Raw genomic sequence first — 19,567 nt, forward strand, 5'->3', positions numbered from 1 at the left:
TCGCCGATCCACTGGCTTCATGAGCTTTTACTGAGCTCTTTTATGAAAAAACAGCTTCACCTGCACCAACGTCTTTTGCGTCTCACAATAACCCCAGGTGGTAGTAATGCTACTCCCATTTTACAGAAGCATATGGAGTCTAAGAAACATGCCTGAAGCCCCCAAGCTGGTAAATGGTGGAGTCGGTTCACAGAGCAACCGACTCCAAGGTGACCTGGAAACTTCTATCCTCCTCCATGCGGATGATCTCACCACACAGAGAGTACACATGAAGGTCATTAGGAGTCATCTAAATATCGTGCTTCATTGCCTCCTACCTCACAGTCTCCCTGAGTGCAGAGAAGAACAGCTGGGTTAATTCCTAGGCAGCAACACCCAGGAGAGCTTTCAACATAAGTCTAATTTTATATGAAAATGCTACAAGATCACTTACAATGGAGACATCCCCCAAAGGAATCCATCTTAAAGGGAACACACCAGCAAATTATATTCATACTTAAGGAAAGAGGCCTTGAACAGACACACCCTAAAATATGCCATTGCATTTCTTTGGAATATGTTCAGGAGGTGAAAATAACCGAAGAAATTGGCCAGCTTTCCTTATCACACAATATTCCTAACCATCTGCTGCATGCATTTATGAAGACAGGGCTCGGTGCTTAAAATTCTCATCAAAGAAAATGTGAATAACCAGTTTACAACCTGTGAGAAAAAGGGAAAGGATGCCTCCTTCCCATTGCCACAAGTTCAGAATCACAGCTAACATGTGTAGTTGTGGGTGGCTGTGCTTGTTTCTTAAAAGAAGATAATTGCACACACCACCAAATAACAAAACAAAAGGGGAAAATGTGTGTGGGAGGTGGGAGTGAGATGTTAGAATAATTTAATTACTGTCAGGTGGTTTTCAAGCTGTACTGGGGAAAAAAAGCTTTGAACATGATCTATTACACAGAAAACAAATTGAGCTTCTATTTCAGCTCATTTTTATCAAATGATCTTAAAAGTTTTAAGAATTGGACAAACTTTAGGTTGACACAGAAATCAGTTCCTATTTGCTCCAAACACAAAGCTCGTGACTTCAAAGTCTCAAGTTCAATTCAGGCTTTCAAGGGCAATAACTTTCACTCAGTTCCATGACTCCTAGCTGCATATTACACACTGGATCACTAGCTATTCTCTAGGCTATCACAACTACCACACTATCATAACTCACTAATAACATGTGGCCCAGAGTTCCAGTAGAGACTCTGAAAATTCGTTATGTATTTGTGTGAGGCGACAAGCTTTTGGAAGGAGGGAAGCCCATCTTACAGGGGTAATAAGGAAAGTCTAAGTGGTCACTACAACAGGAAAGAGAGGCTTTTTAAAAAGAGGGAGATGGGGAAAATGATGTGTCTCCTTACAGCATAACTAGGACCTGTAGGCTGTGCCCCACTTTAGTGGCTTTGGGCTTGGAGGATGGTGCTGAAATATACCACAGGTAAAGCAAGTGGCAGGCTTAGTCTGAGCCCTGCGCTGAAGAGAGGCAACAGATAACGTGGTACCCAAGGTACCTCATGAGGTCCCCCAGCTATGAGAGTGCAGAGGCCAGAACACTGGGAGGAGAGATCCTGTGTGCTGGAGAAACACATAGCTATGAGCCTCTGCAATGAGAGTAGTCCATGCTCTGGTGGTAGCTGGGCCAATATCAGTTTTACCTGACAGTTCCATGCCAATGATGAAAGTTGCAATGACAACAATGCAGTGGAGAACTCAGGAATTTATAGCCTAGAATAACAAGGACCTGCTCTAGAAAGCAGTGATGTGTATTGGTAACTTGGGCTGTTCAGGACAGGCTTCAGCCAAAGAAACATAGTAGGTCAGTTCAAATCATCTTTGGAATGACTGCCACACAGGCTAGCTGAAAGAGTCCTCAATCTGGGAATAATGGCTTGATGGACCACCCAATTCTCCCCATGGCCTCTGTATTAGTCCGTTTTCATGCTGTTGATAAAGACATACCCAAGATTAGATAATTTATAAAGAAAAAGAGGTTTAATGGACTCACAGTTCCAGGTGGCTGGGGAGGCCTCACAATCATGATAGAAGACAAAAGTCACGTTGTACATGATGGCAGGCAAAGAGAGAGTGAGAACCAAGAAAAAGGAGTTTCCCCTTATGAAACCATCAGATCTCATGAGACTTACTCTTTACCACTAGAACAGTATAGGGGAAAACACCCCCATGATGAAATTATCTCCCACTGGGTCCCTCCCACAACACATGGGAATTATGGGAGCTACAATTTAAGATGAGATTTGGGTGCGGACACAGCCAAACCATATCAGCCTCTCCACCACCCTCTCCACAATCTCACTCCCCAGCTTTGCCTCTGAACTTGGAACCATTTGAAGATTAAATATGTAAGTACTATGTGAAATGTAATAAATACACTACTATTGTTAGCTATCAACATGGTCACAAATATTGATGTTAACTATGAAAGTGTTGAAGTGATAACACATAACCAGTTAGAATACTAAGGTCTGTGAGCATCTCAAAATGAACAGAAGATTACAACTGTCATCTTCACACAGTACAGAGATAATTATATGTTAATAAAAGACAATAACTATAATACCATTACAGTTACTAAAAGCCAAATAGCACTGTTTGTGAAGCATTGGATTAAAGCTATTAGATCATTGGCTTCATCTCTGCTTTTTATTTTTTTGTTTTTGTTTTTAATTTTATTTTTCCATAAGTTATTGAGGTATAGGTGGTATTTGGTTACGTGAGTAAGTTCTTCAGAGGTGATCTGTGAGCTTTTAGTGCACCCATCACCCGAGCAGTATACACTACACCATGTTTGTAGTCTTTTATCCCTTGCCCCCACTCCTACTCTTCCCCTCAAGTCCCCAAAGTCCATTGTATAATTCTTATGCCCTTGCATCCTCATAGCTCAGCTCCCACATATTAGTGAGAACATAAAATGTTTGGTTTTCCATTTTTGAGTTACTTCACTTAGAATAATAGTCTCCAGTCTCATCCAGGTAAATGCAAATGCTGTTAATTCATTTCTTTTTATGACTGAGTAGAATTCCATAATATATATGTGTGTGTATATATAATATATATGTTATATATATTATATAGATATTAATTATATATGTGTATATATATTATATATGTTATATATGTGTATATGTATAATATATATGTGTATATATATTATATATATACACATATATTATATATAATATATACATATATATTATATGTATATAAATACACATATATATTATATGTATATAATATATACATATATATTATATATAATTATATAATATATATATTATATATGTTATATATGTGTATATTATATATAATATATGTGTATATATAATATATATATACACATATATTATATATAATATACACATATATAACATATATAATATATATACATATATTTTATATATACATATATTATATATACATATATTATATATTATATATATTATATATACATATATTATATATTATATATATTATATATACATATATAATATATATAATATATATTATATATATACACACCACAGTTTCTTTATCCACTGGTTGATTGTGGACATTTGGGTTGGTTCCATGATTTTGCAATTGTGAATTGTGCTGCTATAAACATATGTGTGCCAGTATCTTTTTCAAATAATGACTTCTTTTCCTCTGGGTAGATAGTAGTGGGCTTGCTGCATCAAATGGTAGTTCTACTCTCAGTTCTTTAAGGGATCTCCACACTGTTTTCCATAGCAGCTGTACTAGTTTACATTCCCACCAGCATTGTAGAAGTGTTCCCTCATCACTGCATCCATGCCAACATCTACTGTTTTTGATGTTTTGATTATGGCCATTCCTGCAGGAGTGAGGTGATATCACACTGTGGTTTTGATTTGCATTTCCCTGATCATTAGTGATGTTGAGCATTTTTTCATTTGTTTGTTGGCCATTTGTACATCTTCTTTTGAGAATTGTCTATTCATGTCCTTAGCCCACTTTTTGATGGGATTGTTTGGTTTTTTTCTTACTGATTTGTTGAGTTTGTTGTAGATTCTGGATATTAGTCCTTTGTCAGATGTATAGATTGTGAAGATTTTCTCCCACTCTGTGGGTTGTCGGTTTACTCTGCTGACTGTTCCTTTTGCCATGCAAAAGATCTTCAGTTTAATTAGGTCCCAGCTATTTATTTTTGGTTTTATTGCATTTGCATTTGGGTTCTTGGTCATGAAATCCTTGCCTAAGCCAATGTCTAGAAGGGTTTTTCCAGTGTTATCTTCTAGAATTTTTATAGTTTCGGGTCTTAGGTTTAAGTCCTTAATCCATCTTGAGTTGATTTTTGGGTAAGGTGAGAGATGAGGATCCAGTTTCATTCTCCTACATGTGGCTAGCCAATTCTCTTGTCCTTTTGCCCCTTTATGTTTTTGTTTGCTTTTTCGAAGGTCAGTTGGCTGTAAGGATTTGGGTTTATTTCTGGGTTCTCTATTCTGTTCCATTGGTCTACATGCCTATTTTTATACCAGTATCATGCTGTTTTGGTGACTATGGCCTTACAGTATAGTTTGAAATCAGGTGGTGTGATGCCTCCAGATACGTTCTTTTTGCTTAGTCTTACTTTTGCTATGCGGCCTCTTTTTTGGTTCCATATGAATTTTAGAATTGCTTTTTCTAACTCTGTGAAGAATGATGGTGTTATTTTGATGGAGATTGTATTGAATTTGTAGATTGCTTTTGGCAGTATGGTCATTTTCACAATATTGATTCTACCCATCCATGAGCATGAGATGTGTTTCCATTTGTTTGTGTTTATTATTTCTTTCAGCAGTGTTTTGTAGTTTTCCTTGTAGAAGTCTTTTGACTCCTTTGTTAGGTATATTCCTAAGCATTTTTTTTTTTTTTTGCAGCTATTGTAAAAGGTGTTGAATTTTTTATTTGATTCCCCACTTGGTCACTGTTGGTGTATAGAAGAGCTGCTAATTTGTGTACATTAATCTTGTATATGGACACTTATTCTTTTATCAGTTCTAGGAGCTTTCTGGAGGAGTCCTTAAGGTTTTGGCTTCCTCTTTACAGATTTGGATGCCCTTTATTTATTTCTCTTGTCTGATTGCTCTGGCTAGGACTTCCAGTATTATGTTGAAGAGGAGTAGTGAGAGTGGGTATCCTACTCTTGTTCTCATTCTCAAATGGAATTCTTTCAACTCTTCCCCATTCAGTATTATGTTGGCTGTGGGTTTGTCATAGATGGCTTTTATTACATTAAGGTATGTCCTTTGTATGCCAATTTTGCTGAGGGTTTTAATCATAAAGAGATGCTGGATTTTGTCAAATGCTTTTTCTGCATCTATTGAGATGATCATATGATTTTTGTTTTTAATTCTGTTCATGTGGTGTTTCACATCTATTGACTTGCATATGTTAAACCATTACCTGCATCCCTGGTATGAAACCCACTTGATCATGGTGGATTATCTTTTTGATATGTTGTTGGATTTGGTTAGCTAGTATTTTGTTAAGGATTTTAGCATCTATATTCATCATGATATCGGTCTGTAGTTTTCTTTTTTGGTAGTGTGCTTTCCTGGTTTTGGTATTAGCATGATGCTGTCTTCATAGAATGAGTTATGGAGGTTTCTTCTTTCTCTATCTTGTGGAATAGTGTCAAAAGGATTGGCATCAATTCTTTGAATGTCTGGTAGAATTCTGCTGTGAATCCGTCTGGTCCTAGACTTTGTTTTGCTGGTAATTTTTTAATCTTGCTGCTTGTTATTGGTCTGTTCAGGGTCTCTAATTCTTCCTGATTTAAGCTAGGAGGGTCGTATTTTTCCAGGAATTTATCCATAACTTCTAGTTTTTCTAGTTTATGTGTGTAAAGGTGTTCATAGTAGCCTTGAATGATCTTTATGTCTCCTTTTGAGGTTATATCTCCTTTGAGGTTATTTGGATTTCCTCTCTTCTTTTCATGGTTAATCTTGCTAATGGTCTATCAATTTTGTTTATGTTTTCAAAGAACGAGCTTTTTCTTTCATTTATCTTTTGTAGTGTTTTTTGTTTCAATTTCATTTAGTTCTGCTCTGATCTTGGTTATTTCCTTTCTTCTGCTGGGTTTGGTTTGTTCTTGTTTCTCTAGTTCCTTGAGGTATGATCTTAGATTGTGTGTTTGTGCTCTTTCAGACTCTTTGATGCAGGCGTTCAGGGCTATGAACTTTCCTCTTAGCATCACCTTAGCTGTATCCCAGAGGTTTTGATAGGTTGTGTCATTATCATCATTCAGTTGGAATAATTTTTAATTTCCATCTTGATTTCATTTTTGACCCAATGCTCATTCAGGGGCATTGTCTGATATTATTTAATTTCCATGTATTTGCATGGTTTTGAAGATTCCTTTGGTAGTTCATTTCCAGTTTTATTCCATTGTGGTCTGAGAGAGTGCTTGATATAATTTCAATTTTCTTAAATTTATTGAGGCTTGTTTTATGGCGTATCATAAGGTCTATCTTGGAGAAAGTTCCATTACTGTTGAATAGAATGTTTATTCTGTGGTTGTTGGATGAAATGTTCTGTATATATCTGTTACGTCCATTTGTTCCAAGGTATAGTTTAAATCCATTGTTTCTTTGTTGACTTTCTCTCTTGATGACCTGTCCAGTGCTGTCAGTGGAGTATTGAAGTCCCCTACTATTATTGTGTTGCTGTCTATCTCATTTCTTAAGTCTATTAGTAATCATTTTAAAAATTTGGGACCTCCAATGTTAGGTACATATATGTTTAGGATTGTAATATTTTCTTGTTGGACAAGGCCTTTTACCATTATATAGTGTTCCTCTTTGTCTCTTTTAACTGCTGTTGCTTTAAAGTTTGTTTTGTCTGATATAAGAATAGCTACCCCTGCTTGTTTTTGGTGCCCATTTGCACGAAATGCCTTTTTCCACCTGTTTACTTTAAGCTTATGTGAGTCCTTATGTGTTAGGTGAGTCTCCTGAAGGCAGCAGACAGTTGATTGGTGAGTTCTTACCCATTCTGCGGTTCTGTATCTTTTCAGTGGCGCATTTAGGCCATTTACATTCAATGTTAGTATTGAAATGTTAGGTACCATTGCATTCATTATGCTCTTTGTTGCCTGTGTATTCTTTTTTGTTGTTGTTTTTGCTTTTTAACTTGTATTTTTGTTTTATAGGTCCTGTGTGATTTATGCTTTAAAGAGATTCTGTTTTGATGTGTTTCCAGGATTTGTTTCAAGATTTAGAGCTCCTTTTAGCAGTTCTTGTAGTGGTGGCTTGGTAATGGCGAATTCTCTCAGCATTTGCTTGTCTGAAACTGATTGTGGCTTTTCTTTGCGTATGATGATGCTTAGTTTCACTGCATACAAAATTCCTGGCTGATAATTGTTTTGTTTGAGAAGGCTGAAGATAGGGCCCCAATCCCTTCTAGCTTGCAGGGTTTCTGTTGAGAAATCTGCTGTTAATCTGATACATTTTCCTTTATAGATTACCTGGCACTTCTGTCTCACAGCTCTTAAGATACTTTCCTTCATCTTAACTTTGGGTAATGTGCCTAGGCGAAGATCTTTTTGCAGTAAATTTCCCAGGTGTTCTTTGTGCTTCTTCTATTTGGATGTGTAGGTCTCTAGCAAGGTCAGGGAAGTTTTCCTCAATTATTCCCCCAAATATGTTTTCCAAGCTTTTAGAATTGTCTACTTTCTCAGGAACACTGATTATTCTTAGGTTTGGTTGTTTAACATAATCCCAGACTTCTTGGAGGCTTTGTTCATATTTTCTTATTCTTTTTTCTTTATCTTTGTTGGATTGGTGAATTCGAAGAACTTGTCTTTGAGGTCTGTTTTTCTTTCTTCTACTTGTTCAATTCTATTGCTGAGACTTTCCAGAGCATTTTGCATTTCTAAAAGTGTGTTGAAAATTTCCTGATTTTTTAATTGTTTTATCTTTAAGCTATCTATTTCCTTGACTATTTCTTCCTTCACTTCCTGTATTTTTTTTTATTATTATTGAATTGGGCTTTGCCCTTCTCTGGTCCCTCCCTGATTAGCTTAATAACTAACTTCCTGAATTCTTTTTTGGGTAAATCAGAGATTTCTTCTAGGTTTGGATCCATTGCTAGTGAACTGGTGTGATTTTTGGGGGGGGGGTGTTGATGAGTCTTGTTTTGTCATATTACTAGAGTTGGTTTTCTGGTTCCTTCTCATTTGGGTAGGCTCTGTCAGAGTGAAGGTCTAGGGCTGAAGGCTGTTATTCAGATTTTTTTGTCCCACAGAGTGTTCCCTTGATGTAGTACTCTCCCTCTTTTCCTGTGGATGTGGCTTCCTGTGATCCGAACTGCAGTAATTGTTGTCTCTCTTCTGGGTCTAGCTACTCAGTGAGTCTACCCAGCTCTAGACTGGTGCTGGAGGTCGTCTGCACAGAGTCCTATGATATGAACCATCTATGGGTCTCTTAGCTTTGAATACCAGCACACATTCCGGTGGAGGTGGCAGGGTGTGCAGTGGACTCCATGAGGGTCCTTAGCTTTGGTGGTTTAGTGCTCTATTTTTGTGCTGGTTGGCCTCCTGCCAGGAGGTGGTGCTTTCCATAAAGCATCAGCTATAGTAATGTGGAGTGGGACCTGCGGTGGGCAGGGCCCTAGAATTCCCAAGATTATACGCCCTTTGTCTTCCACTACCAGGGTGGGTAGGGAAGGACCATCAGGTGGGGGAGGCGTTAGGCAGGTCTGAGCTCACTCTCCTTGGATGAGACTTGCTGCAGCCGCTGTGGGGGATGGAGGAGAGATTCCCAGGTCACTAGAGTTGTGTACTTCGGAGGATTATGGCTGCCTCTGCTGAGTCATGCAGGTTGTCAGGGAAGTGGGGGAAAGCCAGCAGTCACAGGCCTCACCCAGCTCCCATGCAAGCTAAAGGTCTGGTCTCACTCCCACTGTGCCCCCTCAACACCCCTAGTCTGTTTCCAGACAGAGGTCAAGAGGGGCTTGAAAACTTGCCTGAGGCTATCTGGGCCCCAGCTGTGAAAGAAAAGGGCTTTGGTTTTTCCCCCGGGCCTGTGAAGTCTGCAAGCAGGATTCATGCCCTCCCCTGAGTTCCGGCCAGGAAGATTCTTGCCCTGTTCAAATTGTTACAAATTCAGCTACAGAATTCCTTATCCCTGTGGAGTTTTGCCCCAAGCTCCTCTGGTCACCCTCCTGATAGATCCCTGTGGTGCCAGGCAGGAATGGGCTACCTGGGGACCCAGTGAGCTCCCAGGGCCTTTCTGCTGCTTCCTCTACTGCTGTATTTCATTTGGCTTGGCTCGCTAACTTGACTGAGCTCAAGGTAAAGTCAGAAACCTCTCCCACAAACAGATCTTCATCTTCTCCAGTGGGGGTGTGTGTCCAGGAGAAGCGGGTCTCCCTTTCCCACTTCCACAGTTGGGGTACTCACAGTATTTGGGGTGTCTCCCAGGTCCTGCAGGAGCAGTCTGCTTCCTTCAGAGGGTCTGTGGGTCCTCTCAGGATTCCTGGTTTGTTCTTGCAGTTGATGTGGAGCTAAAATTCACAATGCAAGCCTTCGCATGCTGCTCTGTCCAGAGCTGCAATCTACTCCTGCCTCCCATCCTCCATGATCCCCTAATCTTTGCATCGTCTTTTTTTTTTTTAGACATAGCACAGAAAAATGCTTGTTTACTTGGCAGGCACCCTGGTAGCCAGATAGAAGTGCTTGGGCTGAGCCAAGTGCCTTGGTTACAAGTACGTCATCAGCCACAATTAAACCAGGAAATACAGGGCTCTCAGGAAGTACACTCGATAACGAAGCCTCAGTGAGCCAAAATTAGCCAATAATCAGCGCTGCTCTTCATCCTGAAATGATGCAACCATATTTTACAAGGCAGTCCAGTAGTGGAAGACAGACCTGAGGGACACACTAGACCCCTTGTCTAGCTTTGTCACCAGCTCACATGATTTTAGACAACCAGGGTTAAATGCCTTCCCAGTGTTTCAGCTTCTCTTTTGCAAAGTCTCAAATCTAGCCATCAGTGGCAGGATTTATAAGTTCATATGAGTGGCAAATTTATTGGACAATGACCTCTTTAATGCCAGGAACATTGTTTTCTTCTTTACATACACTGAGCACAATGCTTGGTGCAGTAGCCATTGAACTATTATTTGCTAAAAATTAACAGTCAGAAAACTAAATGATTAATGAGACCTATTAGTCATTAGCTGTTTGGACAAGCTTTCTGGTTGTCCATTGACACTATTAAGCACTGGGCTAGGAATGACTAGCCTAAGATCACTTATAGAGTCACATGGAAAAGTCTGGGGTGGCATTCTAGCCACAGAGCTATGCAGCCTGCCCAAACAGGGCTGTCTCTGTAACACATCCTCTCCTCCTACCAAACCAAAAAGAAAAGCAGCTTGGTTAGAGTCTTAAGATTCCAAGGCCCACTTATTTCTGGTTACTTGCTTTTGGCAGGCACTGCATAGATATCAAAGAAGCAGTGCTGAAATTGAAGAGATTTATCATTTTCATTCCTAGAAAGTTCATAGGAATCATCATGTCTTGTGGTACATGAGTACAGCTGGAATTCTTTGTATCCTGAAGAGGAGAAACACACAGGTGACCAAGGTACTGAGGCACCATTCCGAGAGAACTATAGAATCTTGTTTCCGTCCTCTAGTGATTTGCAATCTAATGTCTTCATGACTCTTTAAGGAAAGAACACCTACGGTTAGCATTAAGATACTGTTAACGAGCATGTAGGGAAGCATAGGTTCTGAAGTGAAAAGAACTGGTCTTACTAGTTTTGTGACCTCGGGCATATAACTTCGTCTCTATGGGCCGCAATTATCATAGCAGTTCCCATCTCTCAGCCTTCTTGTAAGACGCAGATGAAATCACGTATGTTCAGAGAGGCACTGCAAACTATAACACACATCATACTTGCTAGTCATTATTGTTTTATAGATACTTCTTTCTGCATATCCAAAAGGTAGAGATGTGAACTTCAAAAAAATGCTCAATTTAAAAGCAGTAATTCAGAGAACCATGACCGCAAATTGGGAGTGAATTCCAGCAAGACAGTGACCAAAAACTGAATGCTGGATTTAGCTAGGTGCCCAGAGATATCAGCGCACACCAAGGAGCTAATAATGTCTTTCCACAGAACTCTGTTTAGAACACTAAGGAATTTGGCCCTCAATTCTGGTGTCTCCAATACCAGAGTGATTTTTGATACCCAGGAATTATAAGAATTGGCATTTGCTCAACGTCTATCACATTCACTTATTTTTTTCACTAAACATTAAAACTTCTATCACATAGGCAAGATGAGGTTTTTATTCAGCTCTAAAAATCAAATGATAAAAGTTTCCAATCATGCCTGTGTGAAAATATTACCATTGGTAGAAACAAATTAAAATGCTAGAATGTCCATAGTGTGAGCACAACAGGCTCTCAATGAATTTATGTTTTCCTATAAACCTGTAAGCTTTCTCTGTAAAATAAGCTATTTTTTGGACAGTTTTTTTTTAATGGCCCAGTTTCTCTAGTCATTAGCAGACAAAATTTTTATGGATTTTAATACTTTTCTATTCAAAATAATTGTGTAATTTATGGTGGAATATGTGCCCAGTTACCATATATTTCTCGAGGTTTCTAGTTAACAACCTTTCCCATGCACAGTTTGACTGCTGATGTGAGTTGGTAAGAGGGATGCTTAATTTTCTTATCCTTCTGTTCTGTCCCTGCCTCCGCTTCCCCCTGGGGTCCTTCTGGCAATTGTCTGAGCGCTCCTGACACCGAAGCAAAGGAAACACATAGCGCCCCATCGTTCCTCTCAGGGTTTTATCCAACTGCGTCTGCAGGACCACAGGGAGGGAGGAATTTAGGTCCCAAACACATTTTTGTTCCTCTGTAGATGAGGTAACTCCTCCTCCTTTCTGTACTGTGATCAAAAACAGGCTGCACCCACCCACGAAAGGTCCGGGGAGGCTCCTGGCTAGAAACTGTGCAGGGCCCCTCCCTTGGAGCAGTCTGTCTCCATGGAGACCGACGCGACGGAGAAAACTCACACCGGGCCAGGTGGAGACCACAGCAGCGGGGGAGATACCGAGAGTCAACAGATGGGGAAAAACAAGAAACACTAAATGGGAGACTGAAGTGTTCGGGTGGGAGAATTTACTCCTTTGTAGCTGTTTTTTAAATTATTTCCTCATCTCAAAGACAGAGAGAGAAAGGGGTGGAAGAGGGAGGGAGGGAAGGAGGGACGCAGAGAGGGAGAGAAGACTGTCCTTGGATAAGTAAAACGAAAGCGTTAGCTTTTCATTTAATTACATATAATTTCCTCCAGGTCAGAATGTTCTGTAATCCGTTCAATGTTTATAATTGTGGATCTGCTCCATTTTCATCATGCAGCAGTAGTGAGAAAGTAGTTGATCATGGAAACCATTGCCTACACTTAGCAAATAATCAGTCCCCATTTAAACCCCTCATCAAGTTGTATACATGATATGATCTCTTAAGCGCTTGGCTTTTTCTAGAATCTCATTAATTTCAGAGGGTGATTTCTAATGATCACATTTCAGAAATTGTCAGAAACGTTTTTTTTTTTTTTTTCCTTTTGTTGCTTGTTGCCAAGTGAGAACAATCTTGTAATGACACCACACTTTTTAACATGCTTTTTCATAATGAGTCTTCAGGGGGAAATTCAACTTATGAGAACTAAGAAAAGAGTCTGCTACTTCGCATATCATCAAAACCATAGGAACATGGTTTTGCATGCATAATATGACATGGTTACAATGCCTGCACTGGGCCAGCTATACCCTACATAGATTATGAGCCATTGCTGCTGATCATTACAAGTGTAGTATTACTTGCACTTGCCAGTACACACTTTAACATAATCGATAACATATAATTTGTTAGCATTTCTAAGAACTAGGGAATAGAAGGGAAGTGTAAAAGATCAAAACACGAAGTCTCAGGTTTGCCTCTGAACAATTCTATTATGTGCCGCAAGTCAGGAAAAGCTAATGTGCTCAATAGTACAACTTTTAAAAAGCACGATTATGTTTTGTTACTTTCTACCACCACTCAGGATTTACCTTAGTCATTAGTATTGTTTTCAGACTAAACAGAGAATAACAGTGAAGAGAGAAGAAGCTCATAAATAAGATGCATTTATCTAAAACCCCCTGTCCTTAGAGACCAAGAATGACTTTCCTCTTGGGACTTGAGGAGCGGAGGTGACAGTCTTTGTCACAGGAGCTGAAAGTGAAATGAAGTGATGGTCTCAACCACACTCCCAAGGGAATGATTTTTAAAGAAATGCCTTTGACTTTATTCAGTGACACAACACCTTTTTCATGATACCGCAATGTTGTTCTGTTACATTGTCAGGAATCCTTGGATATAGCACAAATCTGTGCTATTTCAAAGCTATTTCAAAAGGCCTAATAATTCCTTATATTTATCAAGTACTCTAACAGCCAAGACATGAAAATATTCTAATTTTCTTTGCTCAGTGTTAGAGTTTAGTTTAATTCATGATGCTCAAAGTCAGTCCTTCTGCAGAATTTGAGTCAACTGAAAAGATCTGCATGCCCAAAATATACCTCTTTTGTCCACCTGAAGCCCTATTATTGGAGTCCACATAGATTCTCACAATATTTCCCGAGGAACTAAAATTTTAAATTCTATTATCAATAGTTAACTAATACTAGTAAAAACTGCTTAGCTAAATGAAGATACTTGAGGAAATATGACCAGAGCTGGTAAAATAGGCAAGAGATATTCAGAGATAGAGATTAAGGGAGAGAGAAAGAGAGTTTATTTCGGCATTTATTGAAAACATACTCTGCACATGAAACTGGGCATTCTCTGTGCAGTATATTTTTTAATCTTCACAATAAATTATTACTGCTCCCATACCACACAATAGGTCGCACAGCCTGAATCTAGCTATGCTGATGAGAGAACAGGAGTGATGCGTGGGTGTGGAAAGTCTAGAGAAGGCTCACTGCCTGAGAGGATCTGGTGACAGCCAGGACATAGGATGCTAGACGTCAAAGGAAAAAGCTCCAAAGGCAAATTCCACCAAAGGGGTGACCCAAAGTGACACAACAGAACCCTAAAATTGCCTCTATTTCATGATCATTTTTAAAACACTTGAAAAACAGGGAGGACAATGATTCATCGAGAGGAAACTACAAGCCCTCTTCAATTCTCAGATACTTCAAAAACAGCAGTAAAGTGTTAAGAGTTTATTGCCGCCGAGAACTGTGGCTCACACCTCTAATCTCAGCACTTTGGGAGGCCGAGACAGGCGGATTACTTGAGGTCAGGAGATAAGAGACCAGCCTTGCCAACATAGTGAAACCCCATCTCTACTAAAAATATAAAAAATAGCCAGGCTTGGCGGCATGCACCTGGAAGCCCAGCTACTCTGGAGGCTGAGGCAGGAGAATTGCTTGAACACAGGAGGTGGAGGTTGCAGTAAGCCGAGATCACGCTACTGCCTCCAGCCTGGGCGACAGAGTGAGACTCCATCTTAATAAATAAATAAATAAATAAAGGTTTATTGCAAGAAGTAAGTGCGATAAGCTTGTGAATGTGGTGGGTGGGTGTGCATAGCGTAATGTGTGTGTGAACACACGAGAGTGCAGTACACATGTGAATGATGTGTATGTGTAGATATGTGTGTATATGGGGGAAGGTGATGAAGCACATTTAACACATTATTGCTTTGTGATCCTCTAAATAAATTTTCACACACCTGGGAAAATAAGCAACACTGAGAGGTGAAGCCAGCTGGGCTTCTGGGTCCTGTGGGAACTGGAGAACTTTTCTGTCTAGCTAAAGGATTGTAAACACACCAATCAGTGCTCTGTAAAAATGCACCAATCAGCACTCTGTAAAAATGGACCAATCGGCACTCTGTAAAATGGACCAATCAGTGCTCTGTAAAATGGACCAATCAGCAGGAGGTGCACAGGGCCAAATAAGGGAATAAAAGCTGGCCACCCCAGCCAGCAGCAGCAACCCGCTCAGGTCCAGTTTTGCCTTATGGAAGCTGTGTTCTTTGGCTCTTCACAATAAATGTTGCTGCTGCTCAGTTTTTGGATCCGCGGTATCTTTATGACTGTAACAGTCACTGGGAAGGTCTGCGGCTTCACTCCAGAAGTCACCGAGACCACGAACCCACCGGGAGGAAGAAACAACTCCGGACGCGCCACCTTTAAGAGCTGTTAACACTCACTGCGAAGGTCTGCGGTTTCCCTGCTGAAGTCAAGCGAGACCAACCCACCGGAAGGAAGAAACTCCAGACACATCTGAACATCTGAAGGAACAAACTCTGGACACACCATCTTTAAGAACTGTAACACTCACCGCAGGGGTCCGCGGTTTCATTCTTGAAGTCAGCCAGACCAAGAACCCATAGGAAGGAACCAATTCCGGACACAACACCAAGCGAACTATCCGCCTATCTGACAAAATGCCCTGGAGAAAATAATTGTAGCTGTTATAACTGGGCTCTTTAAATGCAAAACGGTACCAAAAAATTCCTCATAAATCTAGTATGCTCCCTAGAAGCAAATTTCTCCCACTCTTCAAGAAGTCCATTTAGCACCTTTTCATCTGTTTTCTGACCCCCAATATTCCTTGTAACCCACATGTTACAGTAACTGTTAACTGATGACATTACCTCATACTTCACTGAAAAGCTAGACACAATCATGTAGGAATTCCCCTATCTTTCTAGCATCATCTCCACCTGTGTTAGAAAACATATGCTCTGCTTTTCTTCAGGTTTCAATGGAAGGAATGTTTGTCTTCTCAGCAAAGGCTACCATATTGTGCTCTGGATCGGATCCTCTGTATGCTTCTCAAGGATTTCTGACTCTCTGGAATTATTAGTGTCTCTCTCTCTTGTTGCCATGAGCATACAAATTTGCTGTAGGATCTGCCTTCTTTAACGAGTGTTTCCATGATCCTGCAATCCTCCACAAAGGCTGCTCCCAATCCTCTGCTCCGTATCATAGCAAAACTGATTAAAATGGCTCTCTAATATTCACTTCCCCTATGGCTTCGCTTCCAGACATCTCTTTGATCCCCTTCAGTAGGGTTTCTCTCTCTCACTCCAACCCAACGGAACTGCCCATAACCAAGCACCAGTGACTGCCCTACTAACAAAGACAATCTTTAATTCGCTGACTTTATTGCACTCTCTCAACAGCAGTTTAAAGAGTGAACAGTCTCTCCTTATTGAAATATTTTTATTTCTTGGTTCCCATGAAACCCACCTTTTAGCTTTCCTACTACCTTCCCTGTCCATTCTTCCTCAGTTCCTTTACTGGCCACTCCTCTTCTGCAAGACTCCCATCTGAGGTGTCAGGAGTCAATCTTTATCATTTTTCTATCTTCGATCTATGCTCTCCCTCTTGGTGATCTCCCATAGCTATAGATGACACCTAATTGCATCCAATTTTACACATTTGGGCCCAACCTCCTTGATGAGATTCATACTCTAATTTAACGTTCTACTTAAAATCTATACTTAGATGTAAACTTAACATTTACACCTCCAACTTAACATATTCAAAACAATGTGTGTGCTTTGCCTTTTTGTTATTGGTGGGGTGTGTGTGCGTGTGTGTGTGTTGGCCTCCAAAACCTGTTTCTTCCCCCCCAGTAGTCTTCTATATGTCAGTAAATAGTGTCATAATCCAATAAACTTACAACCCAATTTAGAGTACAAACCTAGGAATCATATCTACCTTCAAAATATACCCTGATTCCACCCATTTCTCAGTTTCTATTGCAAATACCTGGTGTCAGCCACTGTGTGATCTCCTGTCTGAACTATCTCTTGCTTGCAGACCTGCTCCATCTCCATCCTGATGTCTAGTCTTCACACCGAATCCAAAATAATGTGTTTAAAACACTCATCACATCAATTGTCTAGTTAAAAAACCCCCAATGACTTCTGAGTGCATGTAGAATAACATCCAAATTCCTTATTGTGTCCCTTAAGGTGTGGGATTTCTCTTAATATCTTTGTCTATTCTCTGACTTCCTCTCCCAACTCTCCTCTTTTGCTCACTGTGCTCCAACCACAATGGCCTTTGTTATACTCTCTAAATAAGACAGCCCTATTCTGGTCTCAGGAGTCTGCACTTGCAGTGGCAAGTCACTCTACCTGGGTCACTCTCCCCTCTGCTCCTCATCTAACTGATCCTAATCACTAGGTCTCCTCTCAGATGCCAACTCTGCAGAGATACTTCTGCAGACCAACACGTTTAAAATTGATCCATATCCCCCACTTCATTCACTATCACACCATCATGTTTTATTTTCTTCATATAACCTGTAATAAAGAAAAATTCTTGTGTGTTTAATCTTAACCCTAGAATATAAGTTCCATGACAACATGTATGTCTTGTTCATTTACTGTATTCCAGGCGCTTAAATCAGGGTCAAGAAGTAGTTGGTGTTCAGTAAATATTTGTTGAATATAGAGATTAATTATAGTATGTTGTGAATCCTCAATCAGGTAGAAGTGTCATAAGCTAACGATCTGAGCTGATGCACGAATATAGTCTTTTCTTGATAGTTTTAGTCTTGTGCTAAATCATAATAAATACCCTCTAGGCTTAATAGGAGAATGTCACCCAAACACTTCAGGCATGTGGAGAATGTTTTAATGACAGTAAGAACACGCGAGGGGAATTGTTCAAGCTCTATGCTTCATTTCTTTCTTCAACATGGCAGCATAATTTAATTACATGGTGCCATAAACACCCTTATGCATCCAAAGTCAACAATATGTTTACCATAGCCAAGTTGTACAGTTATGAAAAGTTAATTTTTAATCATTTGGCGAACTAATCTTTACTATATCTTACTAGATACAATTACGTTAAGATTTGCTGTGTGTTGAAAGGAGATAGATGTCAACTGTCAAATTGCCAGAGTGGCTGTAGTAATATCATACCAAGTAGATGTAAAGCAAAAAAAATGTATCTAGAGTTAAAACGGGACATTTGAAAATGGCAAGAGGGTCAATTCATCAGGAAGATAACAAAACATGTATACACCTAATAAATACACAAAGCAAAAATGGACAGAATTAAAGAAATATGAAATTCAACGATAATAGCTGGAGTCTTCAATCCCCTCACTTTAATAATGAATAGAACAAGGGAGAAGATCAACAAGGAAATAGAGGACTTCAACAACACCATAAACCAACTAGGCCCAACAGACATCTATAAAACAATCCACCCAGCAACAACAGATTACACATTCTTCACAAGTACACATGAAACATTCTCCAAGATTGATTATACACTAGGCATTGAACATATCTCAGTAAATTCACAAGGACTAAAGTTATGCAAAATATTCTCTCTGACCACAATGAAATTAAATTATCAATTAATATCAGGCATTTGAGGCATTTACAAATATGTGGAAATTCACAACAAAATCCTAAATAACCCATGGTAGGAGAAGAAATCACAAAGAAAATTCAAACAATACTTTGATATAAATAAAAACAAAAACACAATATAACAAAAGTTATGGGATGCTGAGAAAGCAGTGGCCAGAGGAAAATTTATAGCTGTAAACACCTTTTTTCTCAAAAAAAAAAAAAAAAAGAAGATGATCTCAAATCTAATTTTCCACGTTAACAAAGAAAAAGAAGAGGAAACTATACCCAAAACATGTAATATACTTTCTGTCTGTATAGATTTGCCTAGTCTATAGATATAATATAAATGGAACCATAATAAACATGGTCTTTTGTGACCAGCTCCCTTCATGGAGTAGACTGTTGTCAAGATTTATCTATGCTGTAGCATGTATTGATATTTCATTCCAATTGAGAAATAATATTCGTCTGTAAGAATGTACCTCATATTATTTAGCCATTTATCAGTTGACAGACATTTGGGTTGTTTCTCCTCTTTTGACTATTATGATTAACCCTGCTTCGAACATTCACATGCAAGTTTTTGTGTGAACAAGTCCTTTCTCCTGGATACAGATTAATATCTAGGAGTACAGTGCAGCATCATATAGCAGTTCTGTGGTTAACAATTTGAGAAACTGCCAACTGTATTCCCAAGAGACTGCACTGTTTTACATTTCTATCAACAAAGAATAATTCAGTTTCACCACATCTTCACCAACACTTGCTATTGTATTTTTTTAATGAAGCAGTATCTCATTGTGGCTTTGATTTGCATTTATCTAATGACTAATGAACTTAAATATCTCTTTTATATGCTTATTGGCCATTTGTATGTTGTCTTTGGAGAAATGTCTATTCAAATTTTTTCCCAGCTGGGCATGGTGGCTCATACCTGTAATCCCAGCACTTTGGGAGGCTGAGGCAGGCAGATCACTTGAGGTCAGGAGTTTGAGACCAGCCTGGCCAACATGGTGAAACACTGTTTCTACTAAAAATACAAAAATTAACCAGACATGGTGGCATGCGCCTATAGTCCCAACTATACAAGAGGCTGAGGCAGGAGAATTGCT

The 19,567-nt window shown here is 39.4% G+C and overlaps 1 long non-coding RNA gene across 1 annotated transcript in view; it reads right to left on the bottom strand.

The window, feature by feature from the left end:
• LOC129393608 (uncharacterized) overlaps positions 1-15,523 on the bottom strand; it is a 239,158-nt gene extending 223,635 nt beyond the window's left edge. Inside the window, exon 1 of the long non-coding RNA XR_008620584.1 lies at positions 15,410-15,523. This is a non-coding gene — a long non-coding RNA (uncharacterized LOC129393608). The remainder of the gene's footprint in view (positions 1-15,409) is intronic.
• Positions 15,524-19,567: the final 4,044 nt, after the last annotated feature.

This window comes from Pan paniscus, chromosome 14, assembly GCF_029289425.2.
Source record: "Pan paniscus chromosome 14, NHGRI_mPanPan1-v2.0_pri, whole genome shotgun sequence".
Classification (NCBI taxonomy): Eukaryota; Metazoa; Chordata; class Mammalia; order Primates; family Hominidae; genus Pan; species Pan paniscus.